Raw genomic sequence first — 16,049 nt, 5'->3', positions numbered from 1 at the left:
CCTTTCCTTTCCTTTCCTTTACTTACCTTTCCTTTCCGTTCCTTTCCTTTCCCTTTCTCTACTTTTCCCTTCCTTTCTTTCTCTTTCCTTTCCTTTACTTCCCTTTCTTTCCCTGTCCTTTCCTTCTTTTCTTTTCCTTTCCTTTCCTTTCCTTTCCTTTCCTTTCCTTTCCTTTCCTTCCTCCTTTCTTTCCCTTTCCTTTCCTTCTTTTCCTTTCCCTTCCTTTCTTTCCGTCCTTTCTTTCCCTTTCTTTTCCTTTCATTTCCTTTCCTTTCCTTTCTTTCCTTTCCTTTCGTTTCGTTTCCTTTCCTTCCCTTTCATTTGCTTTCCTTTCCTTTCCTTTCCTTTCCTTTCCTTACCCTTCCTTTCCTTTCCTCTCCTTTCCTATCCTTTCCTTTCGTTTCCTTTTCTTTCTCTTCTTTTCTTTTCTTTTCTTTTCCTTTCCTTCCCTTTCTTTCCCTTTACTTTCCTCCCTTTTCCTTTCCTTTCCCTTCTTTTCCTTTCCTTTCCCTCCCTTTCTTTCCCTTTGCTTTCCTTTCCTTTCCTTTCCTTTCCTTACCCTTCCTTTCCTTTCCTCTCCTTTCCTATCCTTTCCTTTCGTTTCCTTTCCTTTCTCTTCTTTTCTTTTCTTTTCTTTTCTTTCTCTTTTCTTTTCTTTTCTTTTCTTTTCTTTTCTTTTCTTTTCTTTTCTTTTCTTTTCCTTTCCTTCCCTTTCTTTCCCTTTACTTTCCTCCTTTTCCTTTCCTTTCCTTTCTTTTCCTTTCCTTTCCCTCCCTTTCTTTCCCTTTCCTTTCCTTTCCTTTCCTTTCCTTTCCGTTCCTTTCCTTTCCTTCCTTTCCTTTCTTTTCCTTTCTTTTCTTTTCTTTTCTTTTCTTTTCTTTTCTTTTCTTTTCTTTTCCTTTCCTTTCATCATTTCCTTTCCTTTCATTTCTTTAGATTCCCTTTCCTCTCCTCTCCTTTAATTTTCAATACTTTTCTTTTATTTCTTTTCATTTCCATTTTTCCTTTCCTTTCTTCTCTTTACCTTTCCTTTCCTTCCCTATCCTTTCCTTTCCTTTCTTTTCCTTTCCTTTCCTTTCCTTTTCTTTCATTTCCTTTCCTTTCTTTCCTTGCCTTTCCTTTCCTTTCCTTTTCTTTCCTTTCCTTTCCTTACCTTTTCTTTCCTTTCCTTTCCTTTCTTTTTCTATCCTCTTCTTTCATATCCTTTATTTCCTTTCCTTTCTTCTCTTTATATTTCCTTTCCTTTCATTTCCTTACCTTTCCGTTCGTCTTCTTTCCTTTCTTTTCGTTTCCTTCCCTTTCTTTCCCTTACATTTCCTTTCCTTTCCTATCCTTTTCTTTCCTTTCCTTTGCTTTTCTTTCCTTTCCTTTGCGTCCTTTCTTTTCCTTTCCTTTCCTTTCCTTTCCTTTCCTTTCCTTTGCTTTGCTTTCCTTTCCTTTCTTTTCCTTTCTTTTCTTTTCTTTTCTTTTCTTTTCTTTTCCTTTTCTTTCCATTCTTTCCCTTTCTTTTTCTTTTCTTTCCTTTCATTTCTTTTCCTTTCCATTATTTCCTTTTCTTCCATTTCCTTTCCTTTCCTTTCCTTTCCCTTCCTTTCCTTTCCTTTCCTTTCCTTTCGTTTCCCTTACGTCCCTTTCTTTCCCTTTCCTTTCTTTCCCTTCCTTTCCTTTCCTTTCCTTTCCTTCCATTCTATTCCATTCCTTTCTTTTCTATGCGTTGCTTTGCCTTTTTTCCTTCGTTTCCTCGCCTTGAATTTCTGTCTTATCAACTTTGGGGATTCTTTCGCCGTTGAGCCAATAAACTCCTTGACTTAGCAGATGCCTTCCTCTAAATCTACTGCCAAATCCATGTGTCAATTCGAATGCTTCCTGAGGCCGGGGCATGGTCATACATAGCATAACAAAACGTATCAAAGAAGCCTGAACTGTATTCATATCTACGTAAAGCAAGAGCTCACAATTAATTAAGTTTAAGTAACAATAAATTTTGATCTAAATGCAAGTCTAACGAGTGCAAACAATATTGAAACCGATTTATTTGCAAGACGAGTATTTGATGAAATGAAAGTATTTCATAACAAATATCAATCAATTTCTGAATTTTTCTTGCGTAAATATTGTGAAAATTCGCTATAAAAAATTTGTGACTGTACACAAATAATTATTTGCGAATTAATGCAGCTAAAATGCGCCATGGAAGAGAGTGCAGAATTAAAAATAATAATTTGTGCAGTAGGTAAATGTGTGTGTGTGTACATATGTATGCATATATAAAAGTGTGTGTGTATAGGTATGTGCTTTGTAGTATTAAGTAAAAACAAAACACGTAAATATGTATGTGGGGTGTATGAAATTTGCATGTTTCGCCATAGGCCAGAGCGCTCATCATCAAAGTTAAATTGATTTTTTAGCAAAACCATATTTGTTGGACTTTTAGTTATTTATTTTTACAGTTTTTTTTTGTATATTTAATTTTTCTATGCTTTTTTGTATAAATGGCACGCTTTTTATTTTTTATTTTGTTCGGTCGATTATGTAAGTGTGTGCTTACCAATACATACACTGCAAAAACTGCGATTAGTCTAGGATGAATCTGGGTGAGTCGCAAAGGAGTATTCGACTATATTTTTGATCTCTTTATATCGGTTGGAGTGAACATAACAATAAATGACATAGTACTAGAACATGGAACCGAAGTAAGATAACAAGCTCCTATTAAAGCAACACTTGGCTCCATGACAACTAAGGCCACGACGTACATCATTGCACGCAAGCGTGCAGCAGGCAAAACATGCGGTGCATCCCACTTGTCCTGAGATGAATTTGTAGCATGATGGTAAACCCCATAATAACCTATAACTCGATAGCCTGGGCATCGATAACAACTCGAGTGACACAGAGGCAAGTGCTGACCTAAGTCCAAACACTGGTCTGTGCACAACAGTGCTAGAGGCTATCATCGACCAACTACGCTACATATAGTGATAGAAAAGTCAGCCAAGTGGACCCTCGTGAATATTGCGACGAAGAGATTCGGCAAAGGAAAAGTTATATCATCCCAACTAAAACAGAAGATCCAAACCTCTCAACTACCGATATATGTTATCCTTAGGCAAGTAGTCTTCCAGAAAAGACATATATGGAATTGGAATTTACGATTACATGGAATTCAACTAGACTAGAGCGAATGCAAAGCCTACACAAGTTAGTATGGTACACAGATGGCACAAAAATACGAGAGAAGATTGGAGCTGAAGTTTTTTGACCTAGAGGCAAAATATCAGTTCCTCTGGGTGTACACCCAAAAATATTTCAAACAAAAGTATACGCCATAAGTAAATGTGCAGAACTGAACCTTCAACGCGGATACCCAACGAAACCGTTGCCATACTCAGCGATAGTCAACCGGTACTCAAGACAGTTTCGGCATAGAAAATAAAATCAGCACTAGTCTTGGACTACATGGAAAAGCTTAACCATCTGTGAATGCGCAATATAGAACTGCTGGCTTGGATCCCTGACAACAGGGGAGTGGAGAGTAATGGTCAATACCGCCTAGGGGCTTAAGGAGTCATATCCGTAAGCATTATGAGGAAATACGGCACATGAGAACACAGCCGTATGAAGTAAAAAAACACAAGCAGGTCCTAAGTGAACTCCACAGACAGGCGTCGGACTTCTATGCCAGGAATTTCCCGGTGAATCTTGTACTCAAAGAACAATACCCAAAACTAGCACAAGAGGAACGCACTCTCCCTAGGGAAACGCGAGTCACTCTAGCTCAACTTCGATCTGGATACTGTAACAGGTTAAACTCTTACCTATCCAGAACCAACCCCGACATACAAAACATATGTCCTGCTTGTAATGTGTCCCCACATGACACCAACCATCGCTTTAACTGTATTGTGGAATCAACGCCTCTAACATCCCTCTCATTATGGTTCACCCTGTTGAAACAGCAAGTTTCCTTGGACTCCCATTAGAGGATAATGATGACAATTTGTGATCGGCCGCAACTATTGGATGGGGCGAAGCACTGCTACAAAAACAAGAACAGGGTAATGGCAGGCGTACAGTATGGCAGAGGCAGCGACTGCACGGCCTGGTCCTGAGCTGCTTCTGCCAGCTGGTCCAAAGAAGTTTGGAGATATTTATTGTTGGAAGAGAGAGCGCTAAGATAATCTAAGTTAACGTGAGCTGTAACATCTATATTTACTGGAATTGGACATACAGTCAATGATACCGGCCGATTCTGTGATCGTTCAGCGGAAGATATATAATGCGACGCTATCTCTAGACGTGTGGGCCCGCCATGGCGAGAGCATTCCCACATTCAAACCCTCAAGGCAGGGGAACAACTAGGCTTCATTAAGGAAGTCGGCTTGGATGAGGTGTTGTGAAGGAGATGAGGGCACCATAGACCAATGGTAGCAGTGCAATCCTCAACAATTATCTATCCATCTATGGATTGGAGTGTTTGAGCATGTCCTGGATATACCAATTGTATCTGTTTATGCCCTATGTGTAGTATCGGACAGGCCTTCTTTTTGCCCCTACGGGTGGTATCGTACAGGCCCTGTTTGCATCACTATAGGTATGGTGGGACAGATTATTTACTCTTCTTTTTACACCGCTACTGCTAATGTCGGAGATATGCACTTTGTGCACCTATGGGTACATTGGGACAAGTTTTCCAAGCAGTATACAACAGAGATCAGCTGCAGACCACTCTCCTTGGCGATTAGTCACACGATTTTTTTGCAGGGTTTATATGTACCTTTATACAGCTTTATGTATATATGAGTATTTAAAATTTTCAAATCTAAAAGTGTGAGAAATCAGGAAATTCAAATACAAATAAAAGGCAAACAAAAACAAATCAAAGACAACAAATAAACAAAATACACAAAAAAGAACAAATCAAATAAAAATAGCTAAAATTTATAAAAATAGTACAAAACAAAAGCTGCGCGCACTCGCCACAATATAAACGCATTTAAATAAAATTATATGCCAATAAAAATCAAACACACAAACCAATGGGACAGTCCAAACGCTCGGCCAGTCAGCGGCTGTTTAATTTTGGCGCCGAAGGGGCAACGCGACGCCCGCTGTTCATGTATTGGTTGTGAAACAATTAAGCGTTGGCGTATAGCAAAGTGAATGGCTACAAACTCATCGTATATATGTATGTATTGACGTGTGTATGTGTGTAGTATATGCCTGTATGCAAGCGAATATACAGATGCAAACATAGATACTTACATGCGTAAATGAAAATAGTACAAATGTGCAATTGGGTGCTCTGCTGATTTTTATGGGGCTCTATTTATGTATATGTAAATATAACGTGGCATAGGCACCTTTGCGAGCACGCACACATACATACGCATATCCATATTCATAATTGTATGCAGATATGTTCGTATCCTCTTATCATGCATAAGCGTTTGTATATATGCGTGTGTGTGTAGGTACATCAGCAATTGCCTATGGTGCTACGGTGCGTATGAGCAACAAAAAGCTAAGCGCAAACACAACAAACCACGAACTGCATAAAACTTTGATATGGATCAGTGGCGTAGCAAAGGGGGGTAGGTCGCACCGGTTGTCACCTTTTTTGGGGTGACACCCACCCGGTCTCTCAACTTTAAGAAGAATGTACAAACAAAAAACAATCGCTAGCACAAAAATTTATTTTTCTAGGATTCCCCCACTAGCTCAGCTCCATGTATAATTCGGGGATTTCCGCAACAAAGTCTGACGCTGTCTTGGGAGATTCCCCGTCCCAAACACGCGATCTTTGACGTCTCAGTTGCAACATTTCTCATTTGATCCATGAAGTGTGTTTTGTTGGCGTGAATTGTTAAATTGTCTCTCCAATATGTAGCTTCATTGTTCGAGATCGTACTAACTAATGCTTTGCTTTTGGCGAATACTGAAGAACTGAAATTAGCTACATCTAAATTTACTAATTTTTATGTTGAGGTCTCAGAAACCGAATTAGTTTTGGACATACCAAGACTGCGAAGACATTTAAAACCCGCTAATATTACGGTTACTGAGTGGGTGTCTCTAGATTTTTTAAAGTTTATTGTAGAATGGGATTTTAAAGAATCTCTTGCTAATCCTGTGATTGCACTGAAATTGTTCATGATGGTTTGCGTGTCCGTAGCTTCATGCGAGAGAAGTTTCAGTAAATTAAAATTAATAAAAACTATTTGCGGGCAACAATGACCCAATCGCGGCTTAGCAATCTTGGTATATTAGACATCGAACACGAGACAATACAAAATATAAATTTCGATGAAGTAATTGCTGAGGTTGCAGCTGTTAAAGCTAGAAATAAGAAAATTTTATTGTATAACAATTCCTTTTCTGTCTTAGTTATTATTGTGTTTTGTTATATCTTAAATATTATAAATAATAAATGATCCATGACCCTTATCATATACAATTTATTGCTTTTTACTTTCGATAGGGTGACACCGCCAACTTCCGCACGAGGTGCCACCCAAGGTAGCTACGCCACTGGTATGGCTTTAGCCAAACTAGATACGCCCATGCCTACCTCGTAGGGAAACTTCCTAATTCTGAAATGACGATCTAATAATTGCATTCCAAAAAGTTTTGGATAACTTCTCATCAAGGTCATCTTAAGCATGTGAAAGATTTCAATATGGTAGCGCAATGGGAAGTCTCCTAAAATAGATCGCAAGACAAAATTATTTAAACCTTTTTTCTAAATACCTCGATCTGACCGCCTTCCAATGGAGCATTATAATAAGTATTGCACTCGCTTTGATCTCTGATATAAATTTAAAATTTCAAGTCTCTGGCTTGCCGGAAAGTTTCTTAAAAATGGAAAGATTCGGATTTTAAAATGAATTTACTACATATAAAAGTCAGTGAGCCAGGCAATCCCCTTGGGAGCAATATAGTCCAAGGACCAATAAGAAAAGAACACGGAAAGTGGTGGCGTAATAGTGAAAAGTCACTTGAGATACAATTTTTCGTTCGAAAGATCATAAAAAAGGGCAGCTTTTACAATTCAATCAGGTAGGAAGTAGTGCCGGACTTGGTGACTGATATCAAGATAGAAAGTGCAGTAATCGCCTGACTTATGCGGTTTATTACCATGCCATGCTACAAAAGTCAGGAACAGCCATCAGCGAATGGCTCAAGAACATATTCATGCACACCACTTCTGAAAAACTACTCGTGTCATTTCCTATGTTAAAATCAGATTGAGTGAGATTAAAAGAAGCCCACAAATGCACATGATCAACCCAACAAGAAAGGCGTGGAACTAATCGCAAGGTTGCAAGGTGTCGAAAATCATGGGCACATTAGACAAAAAAAGACTGACGGAACTGTAGGCTCATGATTGGTGTTATTTTTGACATTGTTAACTTCGTATTGGTTCAACTGGAAAAGCATAAGCGAGCTCCAGTTGACTAAGGTAAGTTGAACTGATGAGTCAATGAAGACCTCACATGTACAGAATGGTCCATAGCGTTACCAGACCTTGTTTGAGGACCAAACGGAAAATCTCAAATTACGCATCAGGACTTATGTTTTAGAATAACGTTTTCTATGATCTTACTAAATTACCACATCAAGATCTGACAACTATGTCACTCCTAGAAGCCGGAGCCTTAACCTTGCGAACGCAGAAAACGGACACAGAACGCGCCGAGCCGTTTCTTCGTGCAGGTCGCACTTCATACCACTGCTGCCCCTGACGAGGCCTCACATATTAGCATGTGACCAAGCAGGCAGTGTTCAGTTAAAGGGTGTATCGTGAGCAGTAAGTCTTGTTTCTTTAGAGATATGAGACACCTTGGGATTCTAACGTCGTAGGATTTTTTCACATGATTTTAAATATTTTGTGGCCCGGTGCTTCTGTCTACGTCTATCCTGCTTGGTGTAACATATGCAACTCCTGTGTCCCCTCGATTCCTCCCCCCAAACGCATTGGGCTGTCTACCATCGATTCATCGAGTGCTGCGACCTAAATTGCCAACTCGTCAGCTTTTCCGCTAACTTCTACCCACCCTGAAACCGAAATAGATGTATGTTTCGGCCCGAGCGAAGTTTCTCCAATGCTGTTTCCAGGACACGTATTGATGAAGTATTGGTAAGATTATTACCTTCATCGTCTGACTATCAAAATGTATATTGACGCGACTGCAGCTTAAGCACACTTCCTTCAGAATATCTGCTGCCTTCTTTACGGCTACAATTTCTTCCTGAAAGCCACTACAGTGATCTGGAAGACTGTAGGATATACTTATTTCTGCATCGACACAGTAAACTTCAGACCCGACCCCTTCCGTTAATTTGGAGTCATCGGCATACACGTCATAGTTTTTATGCCATTTCTGCACATCCCAAAGCTCCGATATCCCTTTCGAAGCTCAGGCGTGGAATCAAGTAGTCCTTTCGCCCTTCATTTAATGTCGCTATACTGCTGTGGCCACTTGGCCTGAACTCAAACTGCTCCGATATCTTGTTGCAATTTCTATCGCTATATTTTTTTGGCCGCAATCTTTGCAGGTGGAATGTGCTGCTCAAATTTTTTGGAAAACGTACCTTTTCGTGTAGCTGTCCACCAATAGAGGAGCTCAAAGTAAAGTACGGGTTTGACAATTGCGGCAAATACCCAATGTGAAAGCTAAGGCGGTAAGTCCACGTGTATCTAAGCATCCTCTTGCATGCTTACAGTGTCACGGAGGCTTTCTTTGCTTCCTCTTCCACATGCAATTTCCACGACAAATGACTATCTAGTATCATTTCTACTTGTACTTTTCTTGTTGGGTTACCTCACCAATATTAGGCTTAACACAATTAGGGACCATATATTTCTTATTAACTGATATTATCTTCCACATTGACGGTTAACTCGACTCGAGATGCCTAGGCATGTGAATCCCCAATAGCCTGATCCATCAGTGAGCTGATTTTTGGAAGACATCTGCCACTTATGGTGACTGTAGCATCATCTGCATACGTCATTAGTTTGAAGGGTAATCTGTCGAATCGCCTAAGCAATTGGTTGCTGACCAGCGTCCATAGCGTTTGTGATTATACCCCACCCTGCAGCGTTACTTCCGGCCTTCATGCCCTTTACATTCACGTCGACTTTATTTATTGCCATTTCTATGATTCAAAGCATTCCGGTTTATTGTCGCATATCAAATGCATTAACCATAGTCCTCTTAATTTATTCTTTTGTTGTTGACAATTATAACGGTACACCTTTTAACCAAACTGATTTCATTTGAATTTACCTTCACACATTCACATTTCCTATTCATTGCTAATCTTATGCTTGCATGTTTATGCTCATATTTATTGTTGTAGTTCTTACAATAGCACTAATATAAATGAATTCTATTATTGGCCATGTTTTGCCTTCCCTTATGTTATGCCATCCTTTCGCAGGCTCCACTAAGCCTTCACCCCTCTCCTTGCAAATTTAATTGGTGACTCTATTTTTGCATTTACTCTGTCCTGGGATCTGTTTGTTGCTGTGTCAATTTCATTGCATACTCGTACAGCGCAAACATACAAACTTCTCTTAGCCGATACGCACACATACTTACAAACTAATAAACAAATTACACGTACATCACACCAGGTAAATTATAGCAACAAAAAGTTAGCAAAAATTTTGTGCAAAATTGAGGATACAAATATAGGCAAATACACATGTGAAAGCAAAATCAAAAGCAAAAACAAAAATGTAAAAAATAAAAAAAAATAAAAACTGAGCTCGAAACGAAATTGCAGCCAAACACACCTACGTATCCCCGACTAGACGGAATTGCATGTGTTTGTGTGCGTGCGCTCACTCAACCGCAAGTGCTGATGTGAGTTTTTTCACAGAAACTATTTGCACGCATCCACACACACACACATACAAACATGTACATTAACATACATGAGTGGTATATGATCACACAAAAGGGCATACCCCTTCTCTATGCATGCAAATGCCAAATATGCAAGCGTGACACCTATTTCCCTATAATAGTAAGTATGTTTGTATATGTGTGCATAAAGTGGTGGCCAAATAATTAAGAGCAAGAATTAAAAAGTAAGGAAGGCTAAGTTCGGATGTAACCGAACATTACATACTCAGTTGAGAGCTGTGAAGACAAAGTAAGGGAAAATCACCATGTTGTAAAAAGAACCTAGGGTAACCCTGGAATGTGTTTGTATGACATGTGTATCAAATGGAAGGTATTAAAGAGTATTTTAAGAGGAAGTGGGCCATAGTTCTATAGATGGCCGCCATTTAGGGATATCGCCATAAAGGTGGACAAGGCCTGACTCTAGAATTTGTTTGTACGATATGAGTATCAAATGAAAGGTTTTAATGAGTATTTTAAGAGGGCGTGGGCCTTAGTTCTATATGTGGATGCCTTTTCGAGATATCGCCATAAAGGTGGGCCAGGCGTGAATCTAGAATTTTTTTGTACGATATGGGTATCAAATTAAAGGTATTAATGAGGGTTTTAAAAGGGAGTGGTCCTTAGTTGTATATGTGAAGGCGTTTTCGAGATATCGACCAAAATGTGGACCAGGGTGATCCAGAACATCGTCTGTCGGGTACCGCTAATTTATTTATATATGTAACACCACGAACAGTATTCCTTCCAAGATTACAAGGGCTTTTGATTTCGCCCTGCACAACTTTTTCATTTTCTTCTTCTTAATATGGTAGGTGTCACACCCATTTTACCAAAATTTTTTCTAAAGTTATTTTTGCGTCAATAGACCAATACAATTACCATGTTTCATCCCTTTTTTCGTATTTGGTATACAATTATGGCATTTTTTTCATTTTTCGCAATTTTCGATATCGAAAAAGTGGGCGTGGTCATAGTCGGATTTCGGCCATTTTTTACACCAATACAAAGTGAGTTCAGATAAGTACGTGAAGTGAGTTTAGTAAAGATATATCGATTTTTGCTCAAGATATCGTGTTAACGGCCGAGCGGAAGGACAGACGGTCGACTGTGTATAAAAACTGGGCGTGGCTTCAACCGATTTCGCCCTTTTTCACAGAAAACGGTTACAGTCCTAGAGTCTAAGCCTCTACCAAATTTCACAAGGATTGGTAAATTTTTGTTCGACTTATGGCATTAAAAGTGTCCTAGACAAACGAAATGCAAAAAGGGCGGAGCCACGCCCATTTTGAAATTTTCTTTCATTTTTGTATTTTGTTGCACCATATCATTACTGGAGTTGAATGTTGACTTAATTTACTTATATACTGTAAAGTTATTAACTTTTCTTTTAAAATTTGAATTTAAAAAAATTTTCTTTTAAAAAGTGGGCGTGGTTGTTCTCCGATTTTGCTAATTTTTATTAAGCAGACATATAGTAATAAAAGTAACGTTCCTGCCAAATTTCATCATGACATCTTCAACAAATGCCAAATTACAGCTTGCAAAACTTCTAAATTACCTTCTTTTAAAAGTGGGCGGTGCCACGCCCATTGTCCAAAATTTTCCTAGTTTTATGTTCTGTGTCATAAGTTCAAATCACCTACCAAGTTTCATCGCTTAACCCGTATTTGGTATTGAATTGTCGCACTTTTTCGATTTTTCGAAATTTTCGATATCGAAAAAGTGGGCGTGGTTATTGTCCGATATTGTTCATTTTAAATAGCGATCTGAGATGAGTGCCCAGGACCTACATACCAAATTTCATCAAGATACCTCAAAATTTACTCAAGTTATCGTGTTAACGGACAGACGGACGGACGGACGGACGGACATAGCTCAATCGAATTTTTTTTCGATACTGATGATTTTGATATATGGAAGTCTATAACTATCTCGATTCCTTTATACCTGTACAACCAACCGTTATCCAATCAAAGTTAATATACTCTGTGAGCTCTGCTCAACTGATATAAAAATTCACTTACATAGTGTCATCATTATCGTTAAATGGAGCCTAAACGATTTTGACCGTTTTGTAACAAGTCACGCCAGCTATCCCTGCTTCGTGATAGCTGACGCAAACCGGGAGCAGCAAGAGATGTTAAGTATTACTCCAATTGCCACTCTCAACGTAGTGGAGGTCTATCTCTTCCTCTGCTTTTAAACTGCGGTATCAATTGAAGTACTTTTTTGGCCAGAGCGTCTTTGTCCATTCGCATAACATGACCTAGCCAGCGCAGGCTTTGGGGTTACATCCGTTACACTATATTCATATCTGCGTAGAGCAAATACAGCTCATCATTTTACCTACTACGATACTAACCGTGGGCATCACGGACATGATAATAAACCTTCCGGAAAACTTTTCTCTCAAACACTCCAAGAGCCATTTCATTTTCTCTTGACACTGGCCATGATTCCGATCCCTACATCGCGATAGGTATGATAAGCGACTTGTAGAGTATTATTTTCGTTCGTCGATAGAGGACTATTCTTTGCAATTGCCTACTCGGTTCAAAGTGGCACCAGCTAGGATGGTGTAGCGCATCCCCAAACGTATATTCTAGAGATAGGGGTATTCTCAACGTGTTCAGGTTCTGTTTACTATTTGTATAGACCTTGGGGCCCATTCTTTGTGATAAATCAAATTAATGTATTATGTTCTTCAGTTCTACTGTAATTACTTACTTAATTATATAACATTTATATTTTAGGAAAAATTTGACGTTGGATCTGTACAACGGTATTGGTTCGTCCGTACCCCATTATTCTTGTGTTCCTTCTACTTATGTTGACGCTTACCCCCAGTTATTTCATATACGCACTTCAGTAGACGTCAAAGGCTATAGTTGTTGTATCGTGTTTACTTGCTGGCGTCAGTAACTGCCCTGCCAACCTCTGTTAGCGCTCATTTGCGTGCGCGTATCTTTGTATTGCCTTAACTTGCGACGATCTTGCGCAGACTCACGGTAGACTATGCTAAACGCCCTCCTTCCAATTGCGTAGGCATATAATAAGACAGTTTTGCTACGAGTACAGTTGTGTTGGGGTAGTTACTTCGGAGTTGTTAGCTCCTCAAAATGGCTAAAAGTGACTTTTGTTTACAAAAGATATTCTTATAATACGGAAATAATATTGATGGCGGCCGCCGTGGTGTGATGGTAGCGTGCTCCGCCTACCACACTTTATGCCCTGGGTTCACAAAGGGGCAAAGCAACATCAAAATTTTAGAAATAAGCTCTCAGTGAAAATTCATCTGCCTTGCAGATGCCGTTCGGAGTCGGCATAAAACAAGTAGGTCCCGTCCGGCCGATTTGTAGGGAAAATCAAAAGGAGCACAACGCAAATGGGAAGAGAAGCTTGGCCTTAGATCTCTTCGGAGGTTATCGCGCCTTACATTATTTTTTTTTTTTAATATTGATGGGGAAATTAGTAATACAGATCTCAAGATTGTACTGGATAAAAAACCATCTTGGAGCATTAACCTGGAGGGCTGAAGACGGTTAGCGAGCCGATACCCTTATAAGGGAAAGTTTTCTGTGGATAAAGCTTTGCACCACTAGATTTGCAAAATTGCTGGTGTCTGGTAAGCTGACTGCGGCTCTGACTGCTTTTAACAGGATATAAGCTACCAAAATATACGTTTTCGGGCCTTCAGAAGCTCGTTGTATGTCACAGCGTTAAATTCTCCATAGAAAAGGACAAGAATTTTTAAATTAACTAGAATACCTTTTCTGCGCCAAAACAGCACATTCAATTCAGAATAGACTCCTATGCGGAAATGCTTCAGTAAAGCTACAATTTAATAACACTTGAACAAATTTGCTTTCATATTCTGGAAACCTAGCAGTCTACCAATTATTTTCTAAATCCTTCCTAAAAGACTTGTTTCAGTACTTTGATTTTAAAATTGGCTTTTCAGTGGAAATTTGATTTGTTTATTAAAAAAACGAAGGTAGACGACAAGATCACAACCAGATCGTAATTGGTTTAAGTGCTTCTGGAATTAAATGGCTCACCAAAACTCTTGTTAAGGAATATTGAACCAACCCTTCACTATGTGCGATGAACATCTATAAATTATACAAATAACTACCGTAGACGATCAGGAAAAGAGGTGCGATGCAATCGATATTCTTTTTGATCTATTGATCGAAGGGTTTTTGCCGATTGCAAGAAAAGTCAGTACTTCACTATGAGTATGGGCTCACAAAACTTACCACAACTCTTTGATATCTTTTGCTGCAAATAATGTTGTTGGGATTTTTCACAATCCATAGTATGTATATAAATACATCAAAAATCCTAGTTTTTAAAAAAATGTACGATAGTTCTATTAAAAGAGCTCCTGAAGCACGCAAGACTAAACACCAGCCCCTCATACTGACCCATCTAAGTAAGCGCCAGATGTTCTGAGTATACAACTAATATTGAAGAGTATACAACTAATGTTGCGGCCACCGCACAGTGGTTCGGAAGTGGGAAAAAAATATAAAAAAAATGTTCCATACTTTTGCTGATAAGCTAATGGCGGGAAAACTACATTATATTTTAGAAAAAAATTTTTCAATTAGAATAAATTCTCGCCCCTCGATGGAGGTTTTGCAAACACTCCGATTGTTTTTCTAACATGAAACGTTTTTCAGCAAAAACTCATGTGCCGTTCGGAGTCGGTAAAAAACATGCAGGTCTCGTTCCGCCAATTTTAAAAAAAAATTTAAAATCTATTGAATAGTCTACTCAACTTTCAAAGTGCAGTCGATAGAGCAGCAAATTATTAAGAAATGTATGTGGAAAGCCCTAGGAAAATAGAAAAGTAAAGCCGTAGCATTCGCTCATACTTAAATAGCAAAAAGCCCATCCAGCGAAAAAAGACTCTTTTAATATCGATACAGGCAGATATTTCAGTTAAAACAAAGCATCACAATTCGATTTTGGGTTTCAACTGGGAAGCCTCAGTGATCCACAGCTCAGCTAAAAATATTTTTAGGCTTGGTTTGGTTGAGCTGGAAACAAAAAAGAGGCTGGAGGGATGGCTTGACGCACCCCTGTTTGTGAACGAGGGAGGTTGGGATGGGCAGAGCATCCTTGGGCCTGTCTTAAGGATAGCTTTTGCTCTCCCAGCATGATGTGACAAATAGTTTTGAAATACTTACATATCACCGATTTTGTGCCTGGCCTGGTGCCATTTAAAAACCAAAAAATGAACATTGTTAAGAGAAATAACGGAATTTAAATATCATTGAATAACGGAGCAACTGTGAATAACGGAGGAACATGTGAAATGAAGCGACAATCTAGAAAGACCATTTTGATTTTGTACCTGACGCTGTGGTCATAGAACCCTGCCCATAATCCCAAACCCCAACAAAAAAAAAGCATCATGGGATACACTGAAAGTTGATCAAATTATAATTTTTTTCAATAGCGCCAATCAAAACTTTTCCCTCACACTTTGTCTCATTAATGTAAAAATTACTCATACGTCATGTAGCCCAAATATTAAAATTTAAAGAGATTTTCTACTAACATAACGTATTCCTTATGAAAATGACTAATTAAGGTAAACATTTAATTAAGCATACGCTCATCCACGATACTCTCCCTTAAATTGTACTTGGAACATTTGCTTGCCCACAACTGTAGACACAAATATGTGCGTGCGTATAGCCCAGTTTGTGTAGCCTGCATTTGTTATACTCAGTTGAGCAGAGCTCACAGAGTATATTAAGTTTGATTGGATAACGGTTGGTTGTACATATATAAAGGAATCGAGATAGATATAGACTTCCATATATCAAAATAATCAGGATCGAAAAAAAATTTGATTGAGCCATGTCCGTCCGTCCGTCCGTCCGTCCGTCCGTCCGTCCGTCCGTTAACACGATAACTTGAGTAAATCTTGAGGTATCTTGATGAAATTTGGTATGTAGGTTCCTGAGCACTCATCTCAGATCGCTATTTAAAATGAACGATATCGGACTATAACCACGCCCACTTTTTCGATATCGAAAATTTCGAAAAACCGAAAAAGTGCGATAACTCATTACAAAAGACAGATAAAGCGACGAAACTTGGTATATGGATTGA

The 16,049-nt window shown here is 38.9% G+C and overlaps 1 protein-coding gene and 1 pseudogene across 3 annotated transcripts in view; both read right to left on the bottom strand.

Annotated features, from left to right (window-relative positions):
• LOC137238597 (tRNA (cytosine(38)-C(5))-methyltransferase-like) overlaps window positions 1-14,237 on the bottom strand; it is a 16,112-nt pseudogene extending 1,875 nt beyond the window's left edge.
• Window positions 1-16,049, bottom strand: part of LOC137236496 (zinc finger protein rotund-like) — a 371,834-nt gene that overhangs the window by 150,517 nt on the left and 205,268 nt on the right. The window lies entirely within an intron of this gene.

The sequence above is a fragment of the Eurosta solidaginis genome, chromosome 1, assembly GCF_040869045.1.
Source record: "Eurosta solidaginis isolate ZX-2024a chromosome 1, ASM4086904v1, whole genome shotgun sequence".
Lineage (NCBI taxonomy): Eukaryota > Metazoa > Arthropoda > Insecta > Diptera > Tephritidae > Eurosta > Eurosta solidaginis.
This window is presented reverse-complemented; position numbering and strand designations above follow the sequence as displayed.